The following is a 17963-nucleotide window of genomic DNA, read 5'->3' on the forward strand; positions in this document are numbered from 1 at the left end:
ATCTTTACATGTGAACGTTCGTTTCAGCATTACAGTTATCTTTTGAGTTGTATTTGCAATCTTTGCTATATGTTCCTGAACTTCAACTTTCTATCTACTAACATTCCAAGATCCCTAGCCTGATCAGTTTCTTCAACCATAATCCCACCAATATAATACAACATTGAATATCTAATCACCCCGAAGTGAATGACTTTACATTTATTGACATTGAACTGATATCCATTTTCCCATCTTACAATTCCAGCCTATTCAAATCAATTCATATCAGCAGCATTTCTGATTACCCTATCTGTCTTTGCATCATCAGCAAATAACTGTATATCGCTTGTCAAATCCTTCCCATTATAATTAGTGTATATATTGGATATCAGTCAGCCATCTTCTTATCCATGCTAATATTGTATAATTGCATAATCCAAACCCATATTCTCCAATTTATGCAGAAGTCTACCATTCTGTATTCTGTGGAAAGCCTTAGCAAAATCCAAAAGTATCATGTATCCATTCCCCCTTGTCTAGTTCAATGGTAACATTGTTATAGAATGTGAGCAAGTTGATAAAACATGACTTCCTTTAGTAAACCCATGTTGTTCAATTGCAAAGTAGAGATTCACTGTCAACCCATTTCTGAATGCGAGCCCTAACCAATTTTTCCAAACCTCACCAACACTCCTGAGATACTAATTGGTCGATAGTTGGATAAGTCGGTCTTTGCACCACCCTTGTGCAATGGAATTACCATACATTCTTTCTATTCCTGTGGAATCATCCCTGTTCTGAGACTCATATTAAATAGCCTGGTCAAAGGAATAGCTAGTTCAGCTGACACTCTTTTAGCACACGTGCTGATATCCCATCAGCCCCTATTACTGAATTCTTATTCAGTTTGTGCAATAGCTCTAATACCTTGTCCTAATACACCTGAATTTCTTCATTCAGTGAAGAGGTAGCAGTGAGCTCAATGTCGCGTCACCAGGTTATAAAAAGGAACACTCTTTAGTAGAACGTAGGAAACTTTGCAAGGTTTTAACTAGTGTGAAGACGGTTCTGATGTTGACTGATTTTAATATTTGGGCTATTTTTCTTGATGTGTTGCCAGCGTATGGCAAGGATACCGTACCTTTGTAATTAATTCCTAGGTTATCATGAATGGTTCATCGGTAAATAAAATTTTCTTTAGCACCTTTTTTGAGTAGCCATTTTGGAGGAACTGATTAAACAGGATTTGCGGTTCTTCTTTTCTTTTAATTTCATCATATTTTGAGTATGTGTTGAGAACTGCATTTTTTAAGGTTTTGATGAGACCTGCTTTTTGTTGAAGTGTGTGTGTGTGGGGGGGTAACGAAACGTGCTTACATGTAGATATCTGCTCGTGTGGATTTGTTTTCTGCAAACGCCTAATGATTTTCCCCAGGAAATATTTGTTGGTAAAGGATATTTAAGAAGGGTAATTTTTCGTCCTTTTCTACTTCTAATCTGAATTTGATTTGGGGTTGGCGATTATTCAGGAAATGAACAAAAATGAGCATATTGCCAGAGCATATTTTGGGTAGTAAAATTTCCTTTCCAATTGGACAGAGGGGATATTTGTTTTATGCATTTTAGGCACTCCATACAATCTGGGAGTGGTGACGACCAAGATGGAGCATGGACCATTTCTGAATACGTGGTAAATCCGATAACATGGAAGCTATCTTGTTGTAATAATCCGCATTCTTGAATTCCCTTTATCTATAGACGTCCTGGCCGTTTGGAAGGTTGAAGTACAATAATTTCATTGTCAAATAAATTTCTTAAAGCACTCTTCTCCAATGTTATATTATTGTTTGGCATACAACTGTTTAATTAGATGGAAGTGCTAAATAATTTTGTGGCTAATACTTCATGTGGTGACAGAAATGTAGTAGTTTTTTTCAACACTGGCCACGATGTCAACTTTTGGTATGTGTCTTGGCTTGGAGTAATAGCATAACCAAAGACTTTGTTTACAACTGAAGCTTCTATATTGGTAAGATTATAGTTAGAAAAAATAATATAAATTTATTAGAAGTCAGAGAGGTTGCGTTTTTGTAAACTTTGTTATATATATAAAAGCTTGAATGTTTTTCGACGTCTATATTTTTAATCTTTATAAGCTCTTTAGACTTTCTTTGAATGCATGCTATCAGTGTTCCATATATTTGTGGATATTGAATTAGCCAGAGTAGGCCATATGTTTTTTGTTTTAGAGGACAAAAAGTCAATTTTTTTCCCTTGTAAAAGACCAATTATAGAATTCTGCAATTTTTTTCAGAAAACTGAGGCTGTTGGAAAGTGATACTTTTTTTTTTTTTTTTTGCATTTAAGCTTTTCTAAGCCATTCGAAGATTGACTTAGATTCTTCAAGAAGTCTTCTGAGGTCATTCGCTCAAAAGGTACATTCGATACCAAGGACTGATCTCCTTCACGACATTTGGAAGTTATTAATTAATATTTATTGTTCATCTGTATCATCATGTCTTCCGCAATGAAGTAATTCAGCGAGTTAATTTAGATGCCTCCGTAGCGCAATTAGAAGAACAGCGGAACATTGTGCCATTCGATTGGAAAAGACCTGGGTTCGATTCTTTCGTAAGAATTCCTTATATGGGCTTTTTTAATTGAAGGGGAGTTTGCCAATCTCATACGGAGATAGCAGGTTTTTTCCCTCCCGGAAACTCGGGTTTTTCATGCCACGTACAGACAAATCGCCCTTCAGAACACACGCAATTTACAGACAAAAAATACTGTTGATGGTGATGGGTGGGTGGGTGGTAGATGGCGTTGATGGGAGTAGTGTCGTAGTAGGAGAATTAATTAGTAGTGGCTTCCCAGGATGAGTCCTTAGACTCCCTGGAGGTACACGTAATAATAATAATAATATGTGTAACCAGGATCATCCAGTGCAAATGCACGTTTTGCACTGTCGGTAGAGTCGACTCTGTGCGTAACATCAAGATCTCTTCTATGCCAGCAATCACATAAAGGGGTTGCGTAACAATGTATTGCCTGCGCACGTGTATCATTAGAACATGATATGTCTAATGACACACGGGATTAAACTATCATTCGAGTCTTCTTCAATTTATTAAAATAACGACTGTTGGGAAACGTTTGATTTTTTTTTTGTTGTTTAGTTATGTAACATAACTTCCTGAACATGCTCTCAACCATATAGACAGCGAAACATGTCGGAGAAGCAGATAGTTTAATAAAAACGCCTGCAAATTAAAGCCTGGTTATTTATTAAGTTAATGTAAATCTACTCGTAGTGAATTCCATAAAATTGTTTTGCTATTTTTTTCTTATTAAAATGTATGATTCATTGTGTATCATTAGAACATGATATGTCTAATGACACACGGGATTAAACTATCATTCGAGTCTTCTTCAATTTATTAAAATAACGACTGTTGGGAAACGTTTGATTTTTTTTTTGTTGTTTAGTTATGTAACATAACTTCCTGAACATGCTCTCAACCATATAGACAGCGAAACATATCGGAGAAGCAGATAGTTTAATAAAAACGCCTGCAAATTAAAGCCTGGTTATTTATTAAGTTAATGTAAATCTACTCGTAGTGAATTCCATAAAATTGTTTTGCTATTTTTTTCTTATTAAAAAATCGATATTGTTAACGATCAGATTGTAAGAAAGCAATAAATATTTTTTCTTATTATAATAGCTTATTTAAAATTTTAAAGTCATCTTTAATTTTGAATGTCTTCCCATGAGCCTTTAAATGAAAGATAAGAATCTGAAGTGTATATCTGTTGGATATCTCTATTCTACATGTTTTAAAAATTAACAGCTGATAATGTTGGATAAAATTGATAAAACACACCGTATCGAATCACACAATCAAATAGCATGAAAATGCTACTAAATTATGATTATATGATAGTAATTGGACTTGTCATTCTTAACAGTTGTCATCGTTGAAAGATAAATTGATATAGTACACCACAATGAATCATACCATTTTTGTACCACAAAAAAAAAAAAAAAAAGATAGCCTCTGTAGTCTTTATATACACTATATTGGCAAAAGTGTCTGGACACCCCCCATAACTCTACGTTGACGCGCCCGTATGACAGATACACGTCCGCAACACCATATAAGCATAGGCACGTGGGCATTAACAGTGCAGCCATTCTTTGACGCCATGATGAGTGGACGAACAAAGTTGAGTCCGTTCGAACGTGGTATGATGATGATAATAATAATAGTCGTAGCCCACGAATTCGGTCATTTGGTCCGAGAGATTTCTCCAACATTGCACATACCCTGGTCTACTGTCAGCGAGATTATCGTGAAGTGGAAACGTGATGGAATCACCAAACCCCCTCCCCTGAACTGGTAGGCCAAAGAAACTGACAAATTGGGACCGGCGAAGTCTTAAGCTTGTTGTCAGTAAATCGTCAGGACTCACAAACCCTTGATTACACCTGCCAATTCCCGGCGTCGGTGGATGGTGCAAACAACACTGTCATTGGACTGTGGATCAATGGAGCATTGAATCATGTGAGGCAATGAATCGCGGTAGACGATCTTGCAATCCGATAGACGTGCCTGAACTTGCGGATGCCTGGTGAATGATACTTACAGAATGTCTTGTATCGACCGTGACATTTGGAGGCAGTAGCACAATGGTCTGAGGTTGTTTTTCAGGATTTGGACGGCCCATCGGTTTCTGTGTTCGGATCTTTAAATGTTGATGCCTACCATGACATTTTGGACAATTCCATTCTTCCCACAGTATGGCAACAGTTTGGAATAAGTCCTTTCCTGTATCAGCACGATAACGCACCTGCTGACAAAGAAGGGACCTCCCCCCCCCCCTAACACACACACACACCTCTCCATGGTTTTCAGACATGAAGGTGAAAGAACCAAACTGTCCAGCCCAAAACCCCGACCTCAATCCTATTAAATATCTTTGGGATGAGTTGGAATGAAAGTTGAATGCCAGACCTACTCGCTAAGCTAACGCTCGTCAGCTGTTCGCCATACTTCAGGAGGAATGGAAATGAATTCCAGCAGCAATTTACCAGAACTTAGTGGAGAGCCTACCCCGTAGGGCAGTGATGGCGAACCTATGACGCGTGTCAGCACTGACACACTTGAGGGTTTCAGGTGACACACCTTGGATGTTGAAAAATACTGGTATTCTGATGAAAAAACTGCGATAAATCGTGTAAGATCGCTCTCAATTAAGGCGAAGGTAGGTTTGTTCATTGAAAGAACTTTCTACCAGTACTCAGCAACAGAAGAGTCATTAAATGTAATGTAAGTTTGTAATTTCAGTTTATTAAATTAATTGTATAATATGAATTCATAGATTTTATATCAATGTCCTATTAAATAAATAGCCTAATATGATATATATAAGTCACCATCTATGATTATGTAGTTACATTTATAATGCATATATGCAAGTGGCACATCAACAACGTCAATATTTAAAAAAAAAAAAAAAAAGTTTGACACACCTGGGTAAAAATGTTCGCCATCACTGCCGTAGGGTAATGGTTATAATAGTAGTGAAAGGAGGCCAGACCTCGTATTGACAGCAACGTTGTAGCGATGGGAAATACAAACAGTTGCTGTCCGGACACTTTGGGAATCATAGTGTAAAGTGGAAATCGAATCTCCTTCTCGCATGGAAAGTGGGTGCGCTATTAGATTTGTCGTAGCAATAATGAAGCACAGAGTGACTGGTTTTCCTCTGTGCCCCCCCCCCCCCACACAAATAACCTTACCCAGAACGGGGTGTTCTTTAAATTAGCCATAAAAATAGTAATGGCTTCAAGAACGGCTACTGATTCTTTATAACGTGCAAATACAACAGATCCACACACTCCATAAATTCGAGTCTGAACCTTAAAAAAAAAAAAATACTCGGTCAATGCTTTTAATAAACCTCGTCATTCTGTCAAAAGGAAAGCACTCTGGCACAATAATTCCAAATTAAGGACGATAAAATGACATTTCAGGTATACCATGGCAGTTATTTACTCCATGTAACAGAAGGTTCGGTATCATCCCTCTTCATAAAAATATCACATGAATTTGATATTTTGTAGGAAAACTGTTTTTTAAATTGCATATTATTACAGAAATTACCAGTCAGCCCATTAATGGTTCATAACTTCTGTGTAAAAAGGGGTGGAGTATGTTATATTATTATTATTACTCCCTCCATGGAGTCAGCAGGCTCATCTGTTTTTCTATCAGTCGCTGCATAGTAGGCGTACATAACTGTATTTTTCATTTTAAGTAAATTTCTATCCAAATCAGCATCCGACCTGCAAGAATGAATCAAACTAACCATCTAGCCTGCGGGCATAAATGAAATCCTTCTTGTAGTTCACTTATCGAAAATAACTTTCAGAAGCAACCGTAATTCTCTTTTTGGTGACCAAATGCTTGTTCACTCCAACGTAAATGAATTATCATTTAAAGATCCATTTCATAAATCCCTAGCTAGCCATCAGCATAAATCCTTTTTCCCAGTCCAGAACTAGCTACCGGTAGGATCTCCGTGTGATTATTAACTATCGTTTTCCACCCGGTAACTTTCTGTGAGTGGCTACGGATTTGATTCGAACTAAACTGTTTTTGTTCGATTACATTAGTTTTCGGAAAGTAACTGCTACCGTTTGATTCAACACTAGTTGTCATTCGAAAGGGCAATAGCCATAAAATGAAAATATATACACGTATTAAAAACCTTGTAATAAGTTTCTATTTTCATTTCAAATAACACACAAGGAAAAAAAAAACAAGAAGAAATAAATAAAGAAATACCAGTGTTGGTATTTTATAATTTGTTTATTATTACTTCAGCCTACCATCATCGTGATGATATCCCTATCGCGAAAGCCTCGCACGACCTGAAGATAGTGCACGGGACTTGACATCGCATTGTACTTACTGTGCTAGTCAGAATGTTTTCACTGCATGTTGAATACGATTCTGTTCGCGCACAAGCTTTTCTCCCACGAAATGTAATGATACAAAATTGCGCTAAGCACTTTTCAGCGCACGAGTGCAAAATATCAAATCCAATTGTTAATACTTAACATGTGGTACCGTGCTGTGCGCAAGCTGTGTGAGGTGTGCAAAACGCTGTTTCAAAGTAGGGAATGTATTGAAGTTCCAGTATACCGTTTAAAAACCAACGTTTTAAGATAATAATGAATTATTATTGTATGTGGTTCGGCAGAGCACACATGCTCTCCAATTGTGGCATCAGGTAGCGATAAACAGTACGTTGCGGCCAGGTTATTCGATTCAGCGAAGCATGTCCTACTATTGTCCAGTATGCACACTGCAGGCAGTGATTTGCAAGTCGTAAAGTTGAAGAGTGTATAAAAAAATAAATAAAAAAGAAAAAGAAAAGGTATGTTTCTCCCTTTACTAAACAGAAAAAGTGGATATATTTTGGATGCATTTATCAGTATAGCATATGGGGTTTTGATAATCATATTAAGCTCCATATCACGAGAGAAATAGTAACAAGTGGCATATCAGGTGTTAAATTGACGTGGTCACTTTACTCCCTTGAAATCAGTGAAAATTAGCCTAATGGTGATGAGCTGCTGTAGTAATAATTAATAGCAGTTCTTAGTTTCCCATTAATTTCTTGCACTTGCCAAGATCTCTCTCTCTCTTCAGTTTTATTAATGAAAACTTTTTTTTTAATATATAAATTGAATAAAATTTTAGTTTAAATATACCACATACAACACCCATACATGAACATCATCCAAATAAGTCTATATTAAAAGTTAAACATGTGCAAAAGAATGTTTCTAGAAGCATTTCTCATATACTGCCTTCTCATAATGGGGTTTTACTTTGGACCAGATCATTAATCATATCTCAGGCCTCATTTTAATCCAGCTTTTAAAGAGCTTCTGTGTAGAAAACGGTTTGAGTAAAAGGTAAGTTCCCTTTCCATTTCTGTCCCCACAGTATTTGTTAATCTAATGAAAGAATTCATTGCTCGTGATTGACAGCAGTAACCCATCTGTGAAAATCCTTGATGTAATTACTCATCTTTCACTCTTCATTTCTGTATTATTCTCTAAGTTTGATATTTAGTATCAATGAAATTCTTAAGATGTGATTTGCTATACTGTTAAAACTGTAACAAGTAATGTACAGAACCTCAGAAACAAAATGCTATTTTTTTATACACTTTATTTAAAAGGACCATTGTATTAAAATGCTTTTGTGATGGACAATGAATGGAGAGTTCCTAGCTACATGCTGATGAAAACAGCAGTTGTTGGTCTTGCACACAGATTTCTTGAAATTATGAAAGATCTGCATAAAATGCAGAAGTTATGGTGTAGTAGTAGTAATAGCTTTAGTTTTATCACAAGGTGTTCAGTGCATAATCCATATCATTCCACCATATGTAACTGATATCTATGTCAATGGCATATCCTGGGGTATTTGGGAAAGGTGAATTAATCCAAAAGATTTAAATCTGTACTTAAGACACTGTTATCACTTTCTTCACTGAAATATCAATTACTACAGTGATGATTTGTGGCAGTCATTTTTATTAATTATGTCATTGTATTGAGTTTTTATTATGAGTTAATATCCTGTTGGTAGGTAATATATAGTAGAAACACTAATTTCTAAAACTCTATTTCTTCTCATCCTTCATTAGGAAAATCAGATCCCATGTTTCCCTGTAAGAAATCCTGTATACCTCCCACTGCTACATACACATGCACACAATATTTGTAGAACATCAGTGTCTACTATTGGCTACTACTATGCCATTACTGTATTTACATTTGTGTCACTTGATTGTTTTGAATTGCAAAAACAATGCATTTTAATATATTTTGATAATTTGTTTTGGAAGATAATTACTATGTATTAATAATATACTAAATTGATTTCTGTTTGCAGTCATGTGTAACTGTCACATAGCAGCACCCCCCCACCTCCTCCATTTAGCTCTTTGCTTGTGTTGCATAATATGGAAATATTTATTTTAATTTTCCATTATTGTATGCTTCATTTTGCAAGCTAAATCATCAGCTGCATTTTTTTTGGTTGTTTGTTCACATGTGTATTCTTTCCATAGATAACTATATGGAGACAGGTAGGGAAAAAAATCCCATCTTCCTTTTACTTAAATTAAGGGGATATTAAATCCCACATAGTTTTAAAACCGAATAAGAAACTCAAAGATATCCCCTTAATTTAAGTAATGTTTTCATTGCCGAAATGAAGCTTATTAGCTCTTTATATTTAAGTAATCCCATCTTCCCTTTATGTGTTAGACTTCATTTGGCTTCACTTGGCCTCTTAGAAACCTATTTAATTCTTATGACAGTTAATCCTATCTGTTTTAAAAATAATAATAGCTAGCTTGTTGCAAGCATCATCGCACTCATCCCTTAGATGCAGAGCATTTGGCAGTCGAGCAGGACTGTGATTTTGACTACAATGCCCTTGATTTTTTTTTTTTTTTTTTTTTTTTTTTTTTTTTTTTTTTTTTTTTTTTTTAAATTTCAACTCCATTTTATGAAAAGTTTGAAAACCTATAGCACATTAGTACTTTGGATGGTTAAGGGTTGGATAAAGCAGGAAATTGTGCTTTAGAGAACAAACAAGGTCTTTATTTATGCTTCCTTCAGACTTCCTTTAAGCCAGGTTGCAGTGGTCTTATACCTAGTGATGAAATTTATCCCTGAAGGCTTGCAAACATTGATGCTGCAGCAGAATTGAAATCCATTGATACTAAGTTTAGATGTATGTTATCCACTCAGCCAGCCAAGGAAGCAAATGGTAAAATGTGTAAACAATGTTAAAAGTATTTTGCTTAAATTTTCTGATTGAGAATCCTTTAATAAGTATTCAGTTTGTGAACATATGTAGTATATAGTGATCAAGAGGTTCAAGAACTAATGATAGACAGAAAATGAAATTGAATATTATTGCAATGGTGGTTAAGGAAATGGTAAGGATAACTACTGTGTTAGAAGACACCAGTAGTTAGGATAAGAAGGTGCTATTTCTCTTTAAGTTCTTTTTCCAATCACATTTGGACTATTGTGAACAGATTTGTTCACCTGAATTTCAGAGAGAGAGAAAGGAGAAGGTGTAGGGAAAATTAACAGATGTCATGTCAGAATTATACAAAGTTCACTAGGTGGATTATCGAGGGCTGTGGGGTTAGATGGAAAATGAACAGGAGATTATTATAGAAACATACATGTTAATGAGGGACTTATATAAAGCAGAGTTTTTTCAAAACCTCTGCTATATCAATCCTGTAGTAGGAGGAGAAGAATTAGATGCCATCTTTGGAAGTTGAATAAGAGTATGGTCTACATTTGAGAGTTGAAATCAGCAGGTGAATGGGTGAAATATGTTTTCAGCAACTGATAAGTACATTGACTGCATATAAGCTGATTTGCAAAGCAATACATTACACATGTATTATGACACATGTTTGTTGATATACAGAATTGTTATATATAATCGCTCTTTGATTGGAATAGACCTAAGTTCGATTCTCGTCGTGACAGGAGGAATCTTTATGATCGGCCCTTCAGAACACATGCAATTTACAGACAAAAAATACTAGTTGTGGTGGTGGTGGGCAGTAGATGGCATTGATGGAGGTGGTAGTAGAGGTTCAGTGTAGTGGTGGAGACAGTTGTATAATAGGTGTCCTCCCACGATGAGTCTTCGGACTCCTTGGAGGTATCACGAATAATAATATTAATATCTATCCATATGTACATTTTATGTAAATCTGGGTATCATAAAAAGAAAAACTAGATTTTTTTTTTGTTTTTCAAAACATATCTGGTTATTAAACTTTTAAATGTTTCAAATAACTTGTGTGTGTGTGTGGCGGGGGGGGGGGGACTGTATATAATTACTAAAATTTATGTGAATGATTTTTTATATTTATTTTAGCCCATTTTTTGTCCAAGTATGAGATTTAATATATTTTATAGTAAGTCTTTCTTTCTTTCTTTCTTTTTTTGCTGAGTTAGAAAGTAAATTGTATTTGACAAGAAATTATATTCTTCTTATTCTCTACCAAAAGAATGAGCAAACAAAACTTTGCATGTGAATGTGCTACTTTTATATAGACGTAGTTGATTTCATTTCACATCGGATTGCCAGTATCCCATAATTCACAGCATGCCTCTTTTTGAATGTGAAATGCCATATATTATTATTATTATTATTATTATTATTATTATGGTGACTTCCATGGAGTCAGTAGACTCATCATGAGAGGTCCACAAACTAGCAACATATCTATCATATTAAACCTTGAAATCCACTCTGTGCATTCACAGCACATTCTGACATTATGGAAAAAGTTTCTCTCAGAGTGGTTTCAACCTTTATGTAGGTGGAACAATTTGTTCAGAAGCCACTAAGGTTCCTAAAAAGATTCCTGACTTTGAACCTGGATCATTCCAAGATGCTCTCTCTACTTTAATTCTGCTAGACAGCACTATGCTAAGCAGCAGACAAAGCCTGTGAGCATGATGAAATCAGTGGCCAGCATGAACCAGCTGTATTATTTGGGTAAGTATAAGTATACCCTTTGAACAACTTTTAAAAAAAAGTTGTCATTGACTAATTATTTCAACCTTTGTTGAAGTCTCATCAGTGGGTACTAGCCAAAAATCCATGGCATATGTTATATTTCATAGATACGTAACATAATGAGGTAACATCATATTATTACAATACTTTGGATGAGAGAGAATTATGGCAAGTTTTTTATTTTATTTATTTATTTATTTATTTTTAAATAAAATAAAACACTTTTCAGAAAGAAACACTTGACATGAAATTATATTTCTGTTTTCAGCACAGTCATGAAGCTACTTCACATGCAAACTTTTGTTTACTCATACTTGGGTAAAGATGAAAACATATAATTTCTTGTCAAGTGTAATTTACTTTCTGACCAGCAAAAAAATAATAATAAATAAATAACTTGCTACAAATGATACACGCTCATCAGAAACTTGCTACAGTTATTTCTCATTCATAGAGTATTGTAATAATATGGTGATTGAGCACTATTCTACTTGTATATAGAAATGACTTCTGTCATTGATTTGGCTCTCAGTATCCCCACAGGTTTAGCATCTTGATGAGACATTGGTCAAAACAAAATTGCTTTGGTCACTGTGACTCTTCTCAAGATGCATGGCAGCATATAAGTCTGAAAGGAAGTGTGTGCTCTGCATTAAGAGATGCTGAGGCAATTTGATGTGGAACATTTCCACATCAAATACACAAGCACTTAGTCATGAACATACTTCATGTGCAAACTTTTGCTTGCTCATGCTTATTGGGGAAAAAAAAAACATAATTTCTTGTCAAGTATAATGTAATATATTTTGTCATTGTTTCTTAATTATTTGAAGGTTTTTTTAAAAAAATATATTCATCCAATAGACAAGTAAAGTTTTTATTTAAAGTTTTGTTTGAGCATTTAAAGGATAGTTTTTATTTTTCAAATCAAGTTTGGATCCATGGAAAATGTTGATTATAATTGAAATTGCTATGAAGAACAATTTAAAACTATTAAAATATTACATTCTTAATAGTTTTTGCTACTGTAATTTATGATAACCTTTTTTAATTATTATATTTATTACCAAACTTTCATGGAGTCAAGACTCGTTATGGGAAATACTCATTATCAAGGTTTGATAATCAAACTCTATCTCATACTCATTCATTGTTTTGGCACTTATGATGCACTCAGGCAATGCATTGTACTCCACTCATCACTCACTAGGCAACCTGCTCTTTCACTGCCTCACTCACCCAATCATACTTTTAGGGATAGCTGGATCTTCTTTTTATTCTCTATGAAGAATTCTTCTCCATTAGTCTGGAATAAACCCCTTTCCATCACTCCTCCTATTTATTAGATGCTGCAGATGTCTTTCTCTCGATCTGTTCTCATACCCAAAGTTCAGAGACCTGACACGTCACTTTTCTCTTGAACCTTCCCAAAATTTCACCTCCTTCAAAATCAGGTGATCAAATTTGCACACAGTCCATGTGACCTGATCAAAGTCTTGTGAACCATAACATCTTTATGTATTAACCTCATCATTACCATAATCCATTGCATTGTGATCCTGCAGTGGGTTTCTAAATTTCAGATCCTTGTCTATCATCATTCTTAATACATCACATCCCTGCCTTCCAAATTTCAAAATCTTTCACTTTCTGACATTGAATTGTTAGCGCTACTCATCTATACAAACTTCTTCTATTGTTCTTAATGGGTCCGTAAGTGCCCATAATGTCCATGGTATTCTTGGATTTTGCAACCATGATTCCAGGATGTGATGAGCCCTATGCCTATAGTATATAGCAGTGGTGTTCAACCTTTTTTTACTACGCGAGCTACTTTTCTATAAAAAGTTATTTGGCAATCTACTCTCTTATATAGAACACGTTCCCCCAACCTGATATCTGATTATGCACATATAAACAACTAAAAAAAATACACAACTAAAAACTTTGTGTATTTAAAAATTTATTTATCACTTTTAATTATTTTAATACAACAAATATTTTAATTTTAATACAACAAAAAAATCCAAATATATTGGAATAAAATATTTATTTCTCTATTTTGGAAAACCAAAGTTTGGAAAACAACAGATTGATTACAAACTCACAAGTTACAGGAAATGCTGGTTGATTAAAAGAAAAAAAGTTAATATGAAATTTGCCATTGTTTGGATCTTGCAATATTTTCATAGTTAAGTTGATATGAAGTGGCCAATCACAGACAATCATCCAAATGATCATTTGTAATTTGGTTTCTTTATGACGGTCATATTTGAAAAAGCGGATTCTGACAAGTATGTCAATCCGAAACACGACAGAATTTTTCACGCAATATCAGTTAATATTGGGAATTGAAAGTGCATACTTCCAAATTACTTCATTGTTTATTGATTTTAAATGTAAACTATTCTGAATGTTTATTATCTCAAGTTCTACTTCAGCTTGGTTTATATCAAACAGCCCACTAATTTTATTTGTAATTTCTGTGATGTTCAAGTTTTCTTGAAATGGATTATTGATAAAAGATACAATCATTTCAGTTTTATTAAAATCTTTAAATCTTGAATTTATTTCTTCCTCAACTAATTCTATTTCACGAATAAATTCTTTTAAATCATAGCGAAGCATTTCTTGATTTTGTTCAAAAAATTTTAATAAATATGGGAGATCTAAATTTGCAGTCATTTATATTTTTCATTAATAAAAGTAATTTAATTGCTTAATTTCTGTACGAAATTAAGCAATTAAATTTTTATCTCTATCTTATAACTCTAAATTTAAATTGCTTAATTTCGTACAGAAATCTACTAAAAATGATAAGTGTAACAACCATCTTTTATCATTCAATTGTGGATAAATATCTCCTTTTTCATCAAGAAAAATTTTTATATCATTTATTAATACAAGAAATCTTTCTAAAAATTGACTTCTGCTGAGCCAGCAAACATTATTGTACAACAGAAGTTCCCTGTCATCTGTTGTACAATAATGTTTCTTCATAATGCCTGTAATTTAAATAACTGCCATTGCGGGGCTTTTCTTCAAACAGAATTTACAATTTTAAATGTAATATCCAAAACATTTTTTGTGTTTAATCTTTTACTACACGGTACTTGGTGAATAATACAGTGGTACTTTAAAAATCTGGATATTTGTCATCGTTTTTACATAATGAAATGAAGCCCGATTTATTACCTATCATTGCAGAAGCACCATCAGTAGTAATAGACACAAGTTTAAAAAGCGGAGGTTTGTGTTGTTTCACAAATTTATCAAATACCGAAAAAATGTCTTCTCCCCTAGTCCTTCCCAATAATGGTATAATTTTCAAATGTTCTTCTTTACTTGAATAATCTTGAAATGCCATGCGAATAAATACCATTAACTGAGCAATATCAGTGAAGTCGTTTGATTCATCAAATTGTAATGAAAATGCAACACACTGGTGAATATCTGATATTAACCTGGCCTGGAAACTTTTCTCCGGCAATTGGAACTCTTCCTTTCGGCAATTTGAAACCTTGTCTGCAGCCTAGAAGTAGTCTCTTTAGCGACGTCTCGAACCTAGAAGCTCCTTTCTAGAAGCAGGAAACTCCTCTCTCAAGCAACGTGGATCCTGGCAGTCTCTCTGACGGCAACTCTGGACCGGGCAGGCGGCCTCCTCTCTGACAGCAATTCTGGAACCGGGACCCCTTCTGCTTGCTTCAGTCCCTTTTTATTAGGCCTCCTCTGAGACCTCGCATGAAGTTTGGCAACCCCCAAAGAATCGGTATGAGTCTTTCATCTTAAGTTTCAAGTTCGGCTCACCTTTTGTTCTCCTCCGCTTTCTTTTGATTGTAAGTTACCGGCCATCAGAAAGTTGTTTGAACTCTTTCTGACTGACTTCAGAGATGTTTACACTTAGAGCCTGCAAGCCTTTCTCATACATACAAGTTTCAATAACAATCTTTCTAATGCCGCCATGTACAGCTTTGGCGACAAAAACATTGCCTTTGTTTTTAACACTCTTACATATTCTTATTAAAGTAGTATATACAGTTAGCTTCAAAAAAGTTATTTACAAAAACATCTAATACAAACTATACCGAGACAAACAAAGTTTATTTTTTTACAATATTCACATGGGACTTAACCTAAGTAAAAAAATCGATGTTTATGCGCTTTGGAATATTTAATGTTTAAGCTACAATTGAGTTTTTACACTTTACTTATAATCGTATTCACTTGGCTCGCTGTTTGACTTCCACTGATCCAAATTAATTCATTTACCTGGACTTATAATAAAATTACTGATTTGACAATTTTAATGAAAAATAAATAAACAATAGCAATACACTTAAAGCAAATTAAAAATAATACAAAATAATGATAAATAGAATATTATGTTTTCAGTTTTAATTAAATTTGTAAGTAAGGAGGAATACACAAGAGATCGTCCGTGATCGACGGGTTGAACACCCCTGGTATATAGAATCAGGCAAAATAGTAGAATTACTAGTGAACACATTGCAAGAGTATAACATCCAGGTGGAGATATTGCAGTAGCAATATCTACGGCAAAGGCTTATATGGAAACTGAGGTAAATGAACTAAGATACATAACATATTACAGAATCTTGATGTTAATTATGGGATTAGATGGTATACCAGCCCAAGTTTTACAAGAAGGTGTTAGGGAATTAGCAGTGGCTTTGGCCACATTTGTCTCACACTTGGTTAGTTCCAAGATGGTGAAAAGAGGGAAAAATAGTTCCTAGACTTGCATAGCAGATTACTGACTGATCAGCATATCAGGACTTGTAGTCAAAGTATTAGAGAAGTTGGTCAGGAGCAAAATACAGGAATGGATAGATGGAAATGGGATACTGTATGGGGGACAGCATGATTTTGTGAAGAGTAGATCATGCCTCAGTAACTTGCTCACGTTTTATAATACGGTGATGGCTGAATTGGATAAGAGTAATGGGTTTACAGCGATACTGCTGGACTTTGCAAAGGCCTTTGACAGGATACCACATGGAATTCTAAACTGCAGCACATGGGGATTGATATAGGGTTGGTGAGATGGATAGGAGGGTGGTTGATGGAGAGATATCAGAGAGTAGTTTAGTCAGGAGTAGAGTTCACAAGAAGTCCTGTGACTAGTGGTGTACTGCAGGATTCTGTTCTTGGACTACTGCTGTTTAATTTGTTCATTAACGATATAGAAAAGGATTTGAGAGGAACTGTTCAGTTATTTGCTGACAATGCCAAGTTGGGTAGAGCAATAGTGAATATGCATGATGTCAAAATTTTGCAGGATGATTTGGATAAATTAGCAGACTGGGCTAAGGAGAATGGATGTCAGGTTAATGTAACAAAGTGTAAGGTTATGCATTTTGGGTTGAAAAGATTATGAGCAGTATACCACATTGGTGGAACTGTACTCCAGGAAATTGATGAAGCCAGAGACTTTGGTGTGTTAGTGGATAGGGAGCAAAAGTGTCTAAATCAGCTCATCAGATAACTTGGTTACTGAAGAATATTTTGACGAGCAGAGACAAGCAAATTATTATTCCTCTTTATCAAGCGTTAATAAGACCCCATTTTGACTACTGTGCACAGATCTGGGTGCCAGGGTTACTTGGTTATGGGGAGGAGGAGGAGGAGGTGGTAGAGAGGATCCAGAGGCAAGTGACCAAGATGGTAGCTGGTCTATGGAATGAACCTTACGAGAACAATTTGAAGATTTGTGGGTTACAGAAACTGGTTGATAGGCAGAAAAGGGGGTGATATGATTGAGACATTCAAATTACTGAGGGGTTTTTACAAGATTAATTGAGAAGTCAGAACAGGCGTGGTGGTGGAAGAAGTAGGAGCCATCCATGGAAACTGAGCAAGAGTGTAGTTAGCCAGGGTGTTAGCACTATGTTTTTTTCTTGGAGAGTGGTGAATGAGTATAATAAGCTGCCAGAGTTTGTTGTTGGTGCCATGATTGTGCAATGAGTTAAAAGCAAAGTATGATAGATACTGTGCGAATGCTGAATAGTTCCTGACATGATGTTTAGGGCCTCCTTCGATGAGTCTAAGGACTCCTTGGTGCTGCCTGTAATAATAATGGACAGTGGTTATATTTACAAACTTTCCCATCATCCCACTCCAGTAATATGGTATTATTAAAATTAACTAAAAATTAACTAATAAATAAATTAAAAATTAATTTGTATATCAGTGATATAGGGAAAGATTTAAGAGGGACATTTAATTGTTTGTTGATGATGCAAAATTGGGGAGAGCAATAGTTGATAATGGTGATGTAGATATCTGATATTCTGCAGGATGATTTAAATA

General features: G+C 34.9%; 1 protein-coding gene across 4 annotated transcripts in view; it reads left to right on the forward strand.

The window, feature by feature from the left end:
- LOC150092746 (proton-coupled zinc antiporter SLC30A1-like) overlaps positions 1 to 17963 on the forward strand; it is a 296774-nt gene that overhangs the window by 153617 nt on the left and 125194 nt on the right. Inside the window, exon 1 of one of the 4 annotated variants that reach the window (XM_090414535.1) lies at positions 7130 to 7428. The exons of 2 other annotated variants lie outside the window; for them this stretch is intronic. The gene's annotated coding sequence lies outside the window, so the exon portion shown is untranslated. Of the gene's footprint in view, positions 1 to 7129; positions 7429 to 10963; positions 11026 to 17963 lie in introns of those variants that run through there. One more of the 4 variants, XM_090414537.1, reaches the window with a different exon arrangement.

Source organism: Typopeltis vanoorti, chromosome 25 (assembly GCF_054136105.1).
Source record: "Typopeltis vanoorti isolate ZY-2024b chromosome 25, IOZ_Tvanoo_1.0, whole genome shotgun sequence".
Lineage (NCBI taxonomy): Eukaryota > Metazoa > Arthropoda > Arachnida > Uropygi > Thelyphonidae > Typopeltis > Typopeltis vanoorti.